This window comes from Colossoma macropomum, unplaced genomic scaffold (genome assembly GCF_904425465.1).
Source record: "Colossoma macropomum unplaced genomic scaffold, Colossoma_macropomum, whole genome shotgun sequence".
NCBI lineage: Eukaryota > Metazoa > Chordata > Actinopteri > Characiformes > Serrasalmidae > Colossoma > Colossoma macropomum.
In genome coordinates, this window is record NW_023495226.1 from 34,344 (window position 1) to 48,861 (window position 14,518).

General features: G+C 37.5%; 1 pseudogene; it reads left to right on the forward strand.

Moving 5' to 3' along the window:
* The window catches only part of LOC118801207, a 35,121-nt pseudogene extending 20,995 nt beyond the window's left edge, over positions 1 to 14,126 (forward strand).
* The last annotated feature ends 392 nt before the right edge of the window (positions 14,127 to 14,518 follow it).

The following is a 14,518-nucleotide window of genomic DNA, read 5'->3' on the forward strand; positions in this document are numbered from 1 at the left end:
GGTTGATTAAGTTTGGTTTTCTTCTACCATAGATACTGTTAAATAATAACAAAGGGGCATGGGAAGAAAAAAGGCTCCACAAGAAATCACGGAAGTTAAATTTTTTCAACAGATTTTGTGCAACAGAACTAAGACTGATGTCATTCACAACATTGTCCAATGCTGTCTCAGTACTGTGGTTAGATTAAAAACCTGACTGTAATTTCTTAAATCATTTGTTTGATATTCATATGCAATTATTATTTAAATAGAAACACATAAGAAGAGGGTCAAGGTCACGTGGAAGAAGTTTACTTTTTTGGAACAGTTGTAAGGCTCTAAATAATTGGTGGCTTATGAGGACTTTTATTTTGAAAATGAGATGAAAACTCATTGCAAATTTCACATAATCATAAAACCATTAGCAGGTAGGGTTAATTAGTGGGTCTATGGTGGACAAAAGGACTTTGATGTTATCTTTGTTTATTAATTACACTAGAGAGGTATTGCTGTTTGAGTATTTTTATAGCATTATTGTAAGTAGAGATCTGCTTTTTGAGAGTGTTATAATGTACTTGAAGTTTATTTTTTTTTCCATACGATTTATGACAATTTCTCTTAAGCAAGTGTATTTCCTGATTGATTCACAGATTTTATGAATAAGTCAGTATTCTTCCATTTCAGTGGTTCAAAAATGCCAGGAACATTTTTTCAGAACTATCAAGTCAACTGTCTAGATACTCAAATCTAAACACAAAATTGAACTGGATAACTATTTAGAGTGTGTGTGTGTGTGTGTGTGTGTGTGTATGTATATATATATATATATATATATATATATATATATATATATATATATATATATATATATATAAACAGGAAAAAGGATTTCCAGCATCAGTTGAACAATTTCAGCTACATGCACATCAGCTGAACAATTACCACATACACACACATACAAACTCTAAACACTGGAATAGTTTATATTGTAGTTTGTTTTTTTTTTAATTTACTCACGTATCTATCTATCTATCTATCTATCCCTGTTAATGTCACATTCATTCAAGTCTTTGTGTTGTTTAGGGTGGAGTTTGGAGGGAAGATCAGAATGAAACCAGGACTAAAGAAATGTAAAACACACACACACACAAAATTACACATATATACACATTGTTTGGCATTCTCTAATCTGTGTGTGTGTTTGTGTGTGTGTGCAGATACCTGTGATCTCACTCTGGACCCAAACACAGCACACACCAGTCTCTCTCTGTCTGAGGAGAACACAAGGGTCGAGTTTGTGAAGGAGGATCAGTTGTATCAAGATCATCCAGACAGATTTGAACAGTGGGAGCAGGTTTTGAGTGGTGAGAGTCTGATTGGACGATGCTACTGGGAGGCTGAGTGGAGTGAAAGAGAGAGGTGGGGGGCTGCTATAGCCATATCATACAGAGGGATCAGCAAGAAAGGAGATGGACATGACAGTCTGTTTGGATTCAATAATCAATCCTGGAGTCTGGAGCACTTTCATAACCATTACTCTGTCTATCACAATGGAAAGAAAACTGTCTCAGTTCCCCACCCACAAAACTCTGGCAGAGTAGGAGTGTATGTGGACCCGCTCGCCGGCACTCTGTCCTTCTACAGCATCTCACATGACACACACACACTGACCCACTTACACACATTCTACACCACATTCACTGAACCACTCTATGCAGGTATTAGAGTTGGTCGTGACTCCTTAGTGTGTGTGTGTGGGATAGAATAGATTTGGACTAATGACTGATTTTTGTGTGTGTGTTTGTCAGCTTGATCTTGGTCTGAAATTTTTACAGTGAAATGTTTTTTTTTTTTTTAATGTAAAAGGTGTATGCTGTAAAAACAAAATTATTGAATGAACAATGAATTAATATTCTTACTGAGATTGGTGATTTTTGTAACACAGACAGTAATCACTGTAAAATTATATATTTTTTTGCTACAGAGAAAATGTAACTTTATTGTACAGTGGGTGGCTATTTCAAAAGGAACATAGTAAATTTAATTGTAAAACATGCTTCAAATATTTTAAGTGAGTTATCACCTGGTAAAGGTGAAATAGTTTGTTGTGCTGCAAGCTATAAACTGATGTGTGATCATTTTAACTGTGTTTGAAAAAATGTGTAATGTGCATTAGTGTGGGCGAGACATGACATTATATGACACAAATTACATACTATTTACTCTTTTCTTAATTATTTAAATTTCTGTTCAAAATCTAATAACACAACATGGAACTAGACATATATTATTTATATATATATATATATTTCTGTATAAATTTACAGTTGCATTCTTTATTACAACTTTCATTCTTTTCAGGAGACTTGCTTTCCATTTTTCAAAGAAATCTGCATTTTTCCATACTCAATCGTTTCTGCTAGCTTCAGGCAGACAGAGAGCACTGGAAGGTGAAATCAAATCCTATACTTGTTGCTGGAGATAAAGCCTTAAAAGAAGATACTGCACAAGGTCAATCTCGAAGAGGGCTTTGGGTGATTGAAAACCCAAGTAAGCGCCAGATGGTCAGTTACTACTCTGAAAAAGAAGCAGTGCTAGGGGAGTGCTATTGCCCTACCCCCCCTTAGCAAAAAAATTGTTTCATTTAATTTTTATGAATATATTTAGGCAACCAGTTAAATAAATATTTTTCACTTTCCTCAAGATATGCTGACACACAAGTAATTTGTGTTGCAGGTACACATTCATATTCACTGAGAGCGCAAAGTAGACCACTAATAAAAGGTCAGTCCTGTTTTAGCCTACCTTCAAATAAAACATTAACTGATGCCCTAAACCCTAATCTTTAGTCAAAGATAACATAAATTCCAGAACTATACAGCAAAAGTAAGGAGATTGAGGTAACATAGTACTGTTTTGTAGTTAATAAGTAACTAATTAGGATCTAAGCAGGGAGAATGAGTAGTGCTGCATTAACACTTAAGTACCATTAACTACCAAGGAGTACAAGTTAATTACTCAGTAGGTAATAGTAAACTAAAGTTTAGGATAATTCACTATTAACTAAACAATAACTACTGAGTCTCACTCACAAGAATTACTTAGAAACAACTACTCCTAAATTATGGATTGATTCAACATTAATTGCTCAATAGCTGAGTCTTACAAGGCTCCTGGTGAATTAACTGATGTATTTTAACACTTCTAAAAGTATTGAAATACACCACACAGTGTTCATTCCCAAAAATATAAAAACTATATTCCCTATTGTCATTTACAGAAACAGTTATCCTCAGAGAAGGCATTTTATATTTGGCAGTGTGAACCAATTTGCACATCAGCCTACAAATGGGATAACTGCTGAAATACTACAGTACTCAGTGAACTAGTCTGCTTACCTCTGATTTTTAGAAAGGAAAAATGCATTTTATGCTGCAGGAGCACGTGTGCCAAGGTTGTTTCTTTCCAAATAGTAGTTATTCTTTAAAGTCCCCTTGAGAGCACGGTCAGTTGAGGAGATGACTCAGAAATACATGGCTCTTCATACAACTTTGGTCGTGTCTATTTAGTAGATCCGCTGTATATGCCTTTTGTATGTTTGTCTGTTCTAGGTGTAGCCTATCATCATATTTTCTGTTCCTGATTGGTTGATTCCCATGCTCCGCTTCCTATAAAAGCAGTGTCAAGTCCACTAGCCAGCACACTGCTCTCTTGTTACTTGTTTTGTTCTTTGTATTTTGTTCTTGTTGACTGTTATTAGTGTTCCTAACCTTTTGCCTGTTGTGACTACTGTACAACAGTATTTGGATTTGTTCGCCCAACTGTAAATACTCTGTAAATAATCTGAATCTTTGTAAATTCTGCAAGTGTGGGTAGTTTGGAAGTAGGGAGTTTGATGCCATTTGTGTTCATAGTCAATTTATCTCCTAGTTATCATTAGTTAGGGAGGTTGAGAAGGTTTGTGTGGCTTTTATTTGACTATGGTTTCAGTAAGTTAGCCTCTCTCACTAGCTAGTTGTGGCTTTGTTTGTTGTTTTGGCTCAGTCAGGTCCAGTTCAATCCCACTGCCCAATAAACAAATAAATGATTAAAATGTTGCAGTTGTTTCAGCTTGCTTTTCTTTAATGATTGGACCCTAGACCCAGCCCTAACAGAATTGTGGGTTGTTCCTGTGCTTATTGCTGGTCCTATATATTTTTTCTTTTTTTCCCCTTTGTGTGTGGATGTCACTTCTTGTTTGTCTGATGATTTTGTCTTTTTGGTAGTGGGTGTGTTTGTCAGTCACCATGGCCTCCAAATTTGCCAGCTCCCAGCTCCTCTGTGCTTGCTACTTCTCCTGTGCCCACTTCACACTCATCCTGAGTGCCTGTCAGTGCGCCCTTTCCCGTGCCCAATATCTGGGGATTCCATATTTCCTGTGCCAGATCCACATGTGTCCATGGGAACTCCTGTTCCCATACCTGCACCTCAGCTCACTTCATTTGTAAGTCCTCCTGAGTTTGATGTTAGCAAGCACATTGTTTTAGTCCCCAAGTTTAGAGAAAGTGAGGTTGATAAATATTTTCCAGTGTATGAGCAAATTGGTGCAACGCTACAGTGGTCAAGGAATATTTGGTCTTTACTGCTACAGTGCAAACTAGCAGGGAAAGCACAAGAAGTATGCTCCATTTTATCACTAGAGCAAAGTTAGGTTATGAGGCCTTTAAAGCTGCTGTGTTACATGTTTATGAGCTTGTCTCTGAAGCTTACTGACAAAGATTTTGTAAACATGCAAAAACCATCAGCCAAATGTTTTTTTTCTTGTGACAAATCTGCCCTGCATTGCGGAAAGAATCATTGTCTATTTGAATGAACAGATGCCACTTGCAGATGCCACTGTTTTGTGCTCACTCATAAAAATGTTTTCTCTCCTCCTCGGTGTGGTTCCCCAAAATACAGCTATGGCTCCAGAGCTCCTGTGAACACAGCATGTCGAGTGAGTCTCATGAACGTTTTTATTGTCATGAAAGTGGACATCTGATTGTTTGTTGTCTGCTTTGAGACATGAAAATCAGCAGAAAGTGCAGCCCTCTCCCAAAACTGTTGGACTGTGCCATACTCCACCTGCATTAGTTCATTCTGTCATCCATTGATTCTGCTTTTGAGCTCTTTCTTTTGGGGGTTCACTCTCATTATCAGATACAGCCTCTGAATAAAAACCTGATTTTAAGAGACACTGGGGCAGCACAGTCCTTCATTTTGGAGAGTGTTCTACCATTTTCCTCTCAGTCCAGTTGTGGTTCTGATGTAGACCATAGAACTTGGCATAGTTAAAGTCCTATTGCATATTGATACCTCGTACAATGTAGTTTCTGGAGTTGATTAAGATCAGAAACAGTGTTATATGGTAAAACACATGGTAATTCAATACTAATGAACAAGGTGTTACTATGTTCTTCATTAGGAGATAATGACCTAGAACAGTATTATAAAGTGATACACATGGTAACCCATTACTAATGAATAAGGTGTTAATGTGTTTTACATTAAGAGATAATTATGATCTGGAACAGTATTATAAAGTGAAACACATGTAAATAAAAATCTATAAAGAAACGACATACTGTAATACAGAAAATTACTAAAGAAACTTTGCAAAAGGTACGAGTAAATAACCTGTTTATTGAAGCCTTTTTTATTTGTGAACAGTCAAAAACTGAAGTTTTGGCTGTATTATTGAAAACAACATACCCAGTCAAAATGAAATCAAAATGTGACATTATTACTAAGCAGAAAGTCTGATCACAGTATGTTCTGTTATTGCATTAATTAAACATCTTTCTGTTTCATATCTGATGCATTTTGCCACCCTTTAGCTTATCTAACATTAGATAGATTTAACTAGCTAGGATGCCGTCATAACAGAACATATGCAGCAGCTTTAGGTTTAATAAAGGACTAACAGTCTTATTATTCTAAAACAAGACAGTAAAACAAACATGGTAAGAGAACATTCTACCTACTTAGCTTACAGTTAGCGAGTCAGCTAACTGTATCTCTCCAATAATGTCATGCTGGAATCCGAATAAAACAGTTGTTTAACTACATCAGGGGTCTTACAGTAGGGGCCTGCAGGTCTGTCATATGTTTGATTCACTCATCACACAGTGGAAGATACAGCAAGTCAGAATTAAAACAGAATTATCAAACTGATCCACTGAGAAGGCAGAATCAACTGCTATTCAACATGCAACGGAACGCAAAATGCAACAGAAACGCCAGTGCTATCATAGTAAGTATATGTAACTATATGTAATTTAATAGGACAAATAATGTTAATTATTTTAAATGTCTAACTCTCCATGTATTTATACTACTATATAATAATAATAATAATAATAATAATAATAATAATAGAAATAATAACAATGGCAGGAGACGTGAGACAAAGACCAGATTTTTTCAGAATTTAAAAATAAAAAAAAGTAGAGGAAAACCATTGAAACCACTCAGGGGTTCTTTATCATTCATTATACAAGATATTCATTAATAAATGATAGAATATTTAATATTATTTATTAATATATCACCTCACATACAATGTAGTTTCTGGAGTTGATTAAGATCAGAAACAATGTTATAAAGTGAAACACATGGTAATTCATTACTGAATTCACTGCAAAATTCAATAATTCATGACTAAATTCATTGCAAAACATATTTTGCAAACTATGACATTAACTAATATATAGTCTGAAAATATTGTGAATTATTACATTATACTCGTAATCCAATCCACAAACTCATAGTACCTCTTTGATTAATGACTTTATTACAGCGCATGGGCTTGATTTTATGCTTTTGACAGAAACATGGTTAACTAAATGTAGTGCTGAAACTGTATTAATCAAGTTGGCTCTGCCAAACTTTAATTTTATAAATGCCTCACATGCTGGCAAAAAGGTGGAGGTGTAGCTGCTCTTTTTGAGGATTCTTTTCAGTGCAAGCAATTATCATTGGGTGATTTCACATCCTTTGAGTATCTTTGTGTGGCTCTGAAAGGGGCATGGAAAATATTACTAGACAATTATTACTTCTAATTGTCCACCGACCTCCGATGTGCAATGCTAATTTTTTTGATGCATTTACAGATATGTTATATTTTATTTCCACTGATTTTGATAACTTTGTTATTGCTGGTGATTTTAATATACATATTGGCAACTCCAATGAAAGTTAATGCCAAGGAACTCTGTGCTATTTTGGACTTTTTTGGACTCTTTTATTGTAACATGACAGAATGACGCTGTAAGGAAGACTCTCCAGACTGATTATAATCCATGACACCCATTTACTTAAACACACAAAAACCAAAATCAGAGCCAGAAACAGTCCAAAAGTCAAAAAAACAGAAAAGATCACAAAACAGCAGAGGTACCAACGGAAAATCAAAAAGCAGGGTCCAATAGTTCAGAAAAGGGTCTAGGTAATCCAATATCAGCAGTCAAGATGAAACAAGGCTTGGTATGCAGACAAAACTGGCAATTTTCGCAGTGAGCCAGTGTACTGAAGATCCTTATATAGGAAGGTAAACAAGCTGCAGGTGAGAAGGGTTAGGGTTAAACTGACGTATGTCAGTATTCAGGTGATGCTGACCTCTGGTGGCTCTGGTGGCAAAGCCTGTCCTTTGAATCCAACCAGATTTTCCAGCCTATCAAGCAGGATCTTGTGGTTGATAGTATCAAATGCTGCACTGAGATCTAGAAGGACTAGTATGCAAATATGGCCACTATCGAGAGACACAAGGAGATCATTTAGTACTCTAGTTAATGCTGTTTCAGTACTGGGAAAGGGTCTAAAGGGTCTTACAGAAGACCACTTATGAGGCCAAACACTGATGTTGGATGAGAGGGCTTGGCTTACAGTCTCCATTCTAGTGTGCTTTACACCACTCCATCTGATGCTTGGTTTTCTGCATTTTGATGTTAGCCTTGTGTGTAGCTGCTCAGCCATGAAAACCCATTTCGTGAAGCGCCGAACGTGCAGTTCTTAGGCTGATGTTGCTTCCAGGGGAAGTTTGGAACTCTTTAGTGGTGATTCAACAGAGGAAAGGCACTGTGCTCTTCAACACTTGGCAGCCCCACTCTGTGAGATTGTGTGCTCTACCACTGCGTAGCTGAGCTGTTGTTGTGGCTTCCATTTCACAGTAATAACACTTACAATTGTCTAGGGCAGAAATTTCACAAACTGACTTGTGGCAGAGGTGGCAACCTATGACAGTGCCATGTTTAAAGTCACTGAACTTATCCATTCTACTACCACTGTTTGTCTATTGAAACTGCAAGGCTATGTGCTTAATTTGATCCACGTGTTAGCAATGGGTTTGGCTGAAACACCTGAATACAGTAATCTTGAGGGGTGTTCCAATACTTTTGTCCATACTGTGTATATTGTGGTGTGAAGACACAGGTAACAATGCCCTTTAAATGAATGCTCTAGTATTGAACACATCAATAGAGACTGCCGCTCAGTACTACTGAATGAAAGTGGGGCCAGTCACCAACAGCCATGCACAAACCGGAGCTTTATCTCAGGCTCAATCAAAGTAAAGGGAAAACATAAGCCAAACTTTCAGTTAAGATACTTTGTCAGTGACCTCTGGCCTTTGAGATTTGTAGTGAGTTCTTTGAAGGTCTAAATAAAAGTATGTTTTTTTTTCTCTTGCAAATGTAGTGAATGCATTCAGTTTCAATAATACAGATCTTTCATAATAATGCTTAACTACAGTAACAAAGTTCCATTACTTGAAGGAGAATTACACTGATTTTCCAAAATTTCTGTGTAATTGAGTGTTTGAGATGTAACCAGTGTGATTCAGGGTGGTTTGGTGTGAAATGGGTGATTGTAGATAATAAACACTATTAACCAGCTAACTAGCTGCAAATATAATTATCGTTAGGTGGTTGGTAAAATTAAAGGTTATACTGTATATCATAGTGTAACTTTTTAGAGGTTATCTGACAGCATTGAATAGTTAAAGGGATTTCATGAAGATTGTAATGGAAATGGTTAACATTTTCTTCAGATTATAGTGGTGGAGCTCAGCTCTGTTGCTCAGTTCATTTCACATCGTGTGGTGATTCCATCTAAACAAGAAATCACCACATTAATGTTATGTGATTAATGACAGACAAATGCTAATTTATTGGAAATACTGGCACATATTTACAGTATAACAGTATAGTTTTTTCTTATTCTTAAAGGTCATGCATTTATGTTTCCCTGAACAGTATCTGATTAAGCAACACATTGCAAAAATAATCTTTGTTAGTAATGCATGATTTTGTGACTGGACAAACATGAAAATCCAGTCTGTGGCCATGGTTAAAACCTGTGTCTGTTTTTCTTCACATTATTTTTTTATTCAAGGTTTTATTTCATGTTAAACTGACAACAAACACATTATCCAACACTGATTGTTGTACTGATGAACTTTTCACAGGAAGCACACCAGCTGTGTGAAGAATAAAAACTGTACGATGGAGCTTCATCACTCCAGCAGTGGAGGAGAAACCTCTGATCTAAAATGAGTAATTTTCCATCAGCACTTACAAGAGGAAATATTATAATATATACTGAATGATTACTTAACATTTTACTGACATGAACTGCTCTCAGGCTAAAGCGTTCAGGGTCTCCAGAACCCAGCTGTGTGTCCAGGAAGAGGTCTTGGCCCATGATGAACCTTTCTACATTCAGGAGTGAAGAAGGAGAACCCAGCTATGTCTCTATGAGGAGCGGTCCATGATGAACCCTCCTGTATTTAGCAGTGGAATTGTGCCCTCTGACCCAGAGTAAGTTACTGCTTTTCAGTGTAACATTGATGAATAATGAAGCAATATAACTTTAGTATAAAGAGCAAATACTCTGACTCTTACAACTGAATCATGTTACAGAGGTAGGCAAATGTAGTGTTGTAGAGTCTTGCCTAGGCCTGTCACATTTGTGAAATGTTAGCAGATGAATAAATGTTACATACATAATTGTGATTAATAATTTGTTTTGTTCATTTCATGAAACTAATAGTACAAATAGTATAAAAGAGCCAGATTGGCTTATTAGCTATCATGCTTCCTAGCTCTTTATTTTGCAGCTAGATAATTCTCTGCACTGTAATGTGTGTAACAAGTTTCTACAGTTACACAGTCAATCAAAAGTTACATTTTTCTCTTGTGACTGTGAAAATGTGAGTGAAAAACACTTCTGCAAGTATACATTCTAAAATTAGCATTAACAATCATTCCCTCTAAACATGTTATAGTGCACAGTTAAAAATTAGAAAAAGAAAAAGTAGAAGAAAGAAGTGATTTATTTACATTTATTTGACTCAAGCCAACTAATGAAAATGCTTCTGGCTCATGCTTCTTGCAATACAACATGATAGTGAAAACTAATGATTGTGGAAAATAATTACAGTCAGATTAAATAAATGTGGTTAGATTAAATTATTGCAAAAATCTGAAATAATTCTGATCAGGTGATTATGTAATAACTGTGATAGGCTTGGTCTTGCCTTTTATTGGTGTAGCATGGTAGGCTTGTCTAGACAGGGAATCAAATCCTTGTCTGCTGCATAGGGGCGGTCAGAGCATGTGATGCAGGCATTTTCGCTCCTCACTCTAAACATTCCTGTAATCAGTCACCTCCAGCACTACTCCAGATTTTCGATTACCTGCTCCTCGCTCACACGTCAGAGAAACTGTGCTCTAAGTCTGCTCTGTATGATCCATTCTTATGATATTTATTTTATGTCTTGAATGTATGGACAAGACAGTACACATTTTATTTTATGAATTATTGAATTTATGGCCATTATTAAACATAAAGCTTTCTGTGCTGCTCAGGCTTTTTTGGAAATTTTATGTTGGAAGTGATAGCCCAATCTAGAAATCTGCCGCGAGTAAACAAATGCACCATCTTTATCATTCGTGCAGCAAAACAGATGACATGAGACTGACCCTTTGAGATGTCTGTACAACTTTTGTGATTGGTGAGAATTTCCTTTATGTTGGTCTGCTGAGCAGCCCCCCAGCGCAAACTCTGCCGCAAGTCACTGCCGCATCACTTATGTGATACTGTAGCGATTTCAGAGAAAGAGAACACTGATGCTCTGACTTTCTGAAAAGCCTCTCTATGTTCTGAGCAAAATCATGTCTCTCTACTTTCACTCCGCTCCCACTCCTAATTGCTCACATGCTCTGGGCGGGGTTTTACAAACTACACTGCACCAACCACTGACAGACATGGTGGTCTGATGATTTAAGTTTCTGCAGTTTATTAAGGTCTTGTTTAACTGATGTTTGTGTTTCGCCCCCATCAGGCAGTGCTCCACAGACAAAGCACTACACACACAGACTCTGGTTATGAGAAATGGGCACCTGAAGCAGGATTTCCACCAACCAGTGGATGATGTCCTGCACAGGTGCATAATGGAACACGAAACTAGCATGAACAACAGATATGAGAGTTTATTTGAGGGAATCAGAACAGAAAAGAATAAAACCCTCCTGAACAGGATTTACACGCAGCTCTACATCATGCAGGGCAAGAGTGAAGGAGTGAACAAAGAACATGAGGTTTTACAGATGAATAAAGCTCTCAGGGTACACTCACAAGATACTCCAATCAACTGCTTGGATATTTTTAAACCTCTACAGTGTCCTAAGGGGAAACACAAGATAAGAGCATTAAAGAACAAAAGAACATCGAAGCTCTGTAAACCGAACAAGAAAGTTATGTTCAGATTTAGATATCAAGGACACACACAAAAAAAGAGGACAAAGAACCAAAAGGGCCAAAGCTCAGAACAGTGCTGACTAAAGGCATTGCTGGCATTGGAAAAACGGTCTCTGTGCAGAAGTTCATTCTGGACTGGACTGAAGAAAAAGCCAATCAGGATGTAGAGCTCATGTTTGTGCCTCCATTCGGGGAGCTGAACTTGATTAAAGATGATCAATACAGTCTTCATGGACTTCTGTGTGACTTCCATCCTGAGCTCAAAGATCTGGACTCAAAGATTTATGATCAGATCAAAGCTGTGTTTATATTTGATGGTCTGGATGAAAGCAGAATTCTACTGAACTTTGAACAGTGTGAGAAAGTATCTGACGTCACCATGACATCATCAGTGGGTGTGTTGATGACAAACCTCATCAAAGGAGAGCTTCTTCCCTCTGCTCTAATCTGGATAACCTGCCGACCAGCAGCAGCCAATCAGATCCCTCCTCAGTACATCAACCGTGTGACAGAAATTCAGGGATTCAGTGACCAACAGAAGGAGGAATACTTCAGGAAGAGGATCAGTGATGAAGAGCAAGCCAAGAGAATCATCTCACACATTAAGACAGTGAGGAGCCTCCACATCATGTGCCACATCTCATCTTCTGCTGGATCTCAGCCACTGTTCTTCAGAAAATCATGAAACAAAGTAACACAGAAATCCCTACAACTCTGACTGAGATGTACTCACACTTCCTGCTCACTCAGATAAATATAAAGAATAAGAAGTATGGAGGACAAAAGGAAAAGGGGAAGAAATGTGGGAGAGACCCAAAGAAACTGCTGGAGTCCATCAGAACCATTCTTTTGAAACTGGCTGAACTGGCTTTCAAACAGCTCAGGAAGGGCAACGTGATGTTCTATGAAGAGGACCTGATAGAGAGCATTGATGTCACTGAGGCCTCAGTGTATTCTGGGATTTTCACTGAAATCATTAGGGAGGAATCTGTGCTTTCCAAGAGGAGGGTCTACTGCTTTGTTCATCTTAGCTTTCAAGAGTTCCTGGTTTGTGTTTCACTTTTACATAAAGACACTGCATATTTTTGAAACATGGTTCAAACAGTCTGAGAATCCAAGTTTACTTCATGAGATGCTAAAGATATCAGTGAATGAAGCTAGGAAAAATCAGAATGGTCACCTGGATCTTTTCCTTCGTTTCCTGCTGGGCATCTCACTGGAGTCCAATCAGAAACTCCTACAGGGCCTACAAACATACAGACCTAGACATTCAGTGGAAACCACAGAGTACCTTAAGAAATTAGTTTTTATATGTGAACAGACTGAAACAGAGTGCAGTTCAGAGAAAATAATAGAATACATCAAGAAATTAAGATGATGCTGAACATTATCACATCTCCACTGAGAGATCCAACAATCTTTTCCTCTGTCTCTCTGAAATGAAAGACCAGTCTCTCTCCAGAGAGATTCAGGAGTATCTAAAATCAGAGAAACACTCAGAAGAGAAGCTTTCTCCTGGACAGTGTTCAGCACTAGCCTGCTTGCTTCTGACAAGGATGTAGATGTAGCAGAGCATAGCCAAGTCTTTGTGAAACACAGCAAAACAGTGCTGATGTCTCACAAAATAAGAACTATACCTTGTGTAAGTTTGAATCACATGGACTTGTTACTCAAAGAATGCAAATTTATGAGAACTATAGTGAAGGAATGGTGATGGAAGTCCTGAATGTCTTCTGTATTTTCTTGCTCTGACTCTTTGATGGCAAAGGAATTTCAGAAAGTAGTTTTACAAAACTACTTTGTTTTCTACTCAGGGATCGTATCCCAGCTAGTGGAAATAGATTAGTCCAAACTATGCTTGAGCTAAGACACTGCCGGAAACAAAAGGTAACTATAAAATAATTCAGGCCTATAAGAATCCAATACAAAAGTGGATGTACTTATTTTACACACAAATTGGTATTGTGCCATCAGCAAAATATAAGACAAAGGAAACACTGTGCTTTTGTAATGACAGAGGCAATGAAGCTCAATGCAAGTGTGACCTTTTATTTAAATCAGATTTCACAGGGTCCAAATACTGAGTAGCTGAGGTTAATAGAGTAGAAATGTCCTTGGTAAAACAACAGAAACAGAACTAAACTGAAATGAAGACAAACCATGAACAATAAAGTTATGACAAGACAAATGTCACGCATCGGGAAGATTCGGACTTCATTTCCCAGCAAGCATGTGGAGATCACATGTCAAAACAACTTCCCTCGGACTCGGAAACCGAAACAGACTCCATTGCCCGCAATCCTTCAGGAGATCACATGACATCAGACAATAGCACACGCACCTATCAGCGTTCCCGATCGCCTGAATACTAATGTTGTGCACCTGTGTATCTTGTCATATGACCGTATTAGTTCAGTATATAAGCCCGGGCTTTAGATGTAGACATTGCGAGGTATTGTTTATTCCAAGAACTTACCGAGCGTTATATTTCTGATTGTCTTTGCCTGTTATGACCTGTGCTTTGTTTCCCTGACCTTGTTTTTTTGCCTAACCCCTTGGTACTTCTGCCTGCTGTTTGTGGATCTGTGTTTTTGACGTTTTGGCTTGCTCTTTGACCACGATTTTTGCTTTATCCCTTTGATCTTGACTGCCTGGTATTATTATCACAATTGTGATCTGGTTGGCTTTTTTGGATTTGACCCACGCCTGTTTTCTGACCACGGCTTTGCCTGACGATAATAAAACAACTGTTGCTCCTTTTATC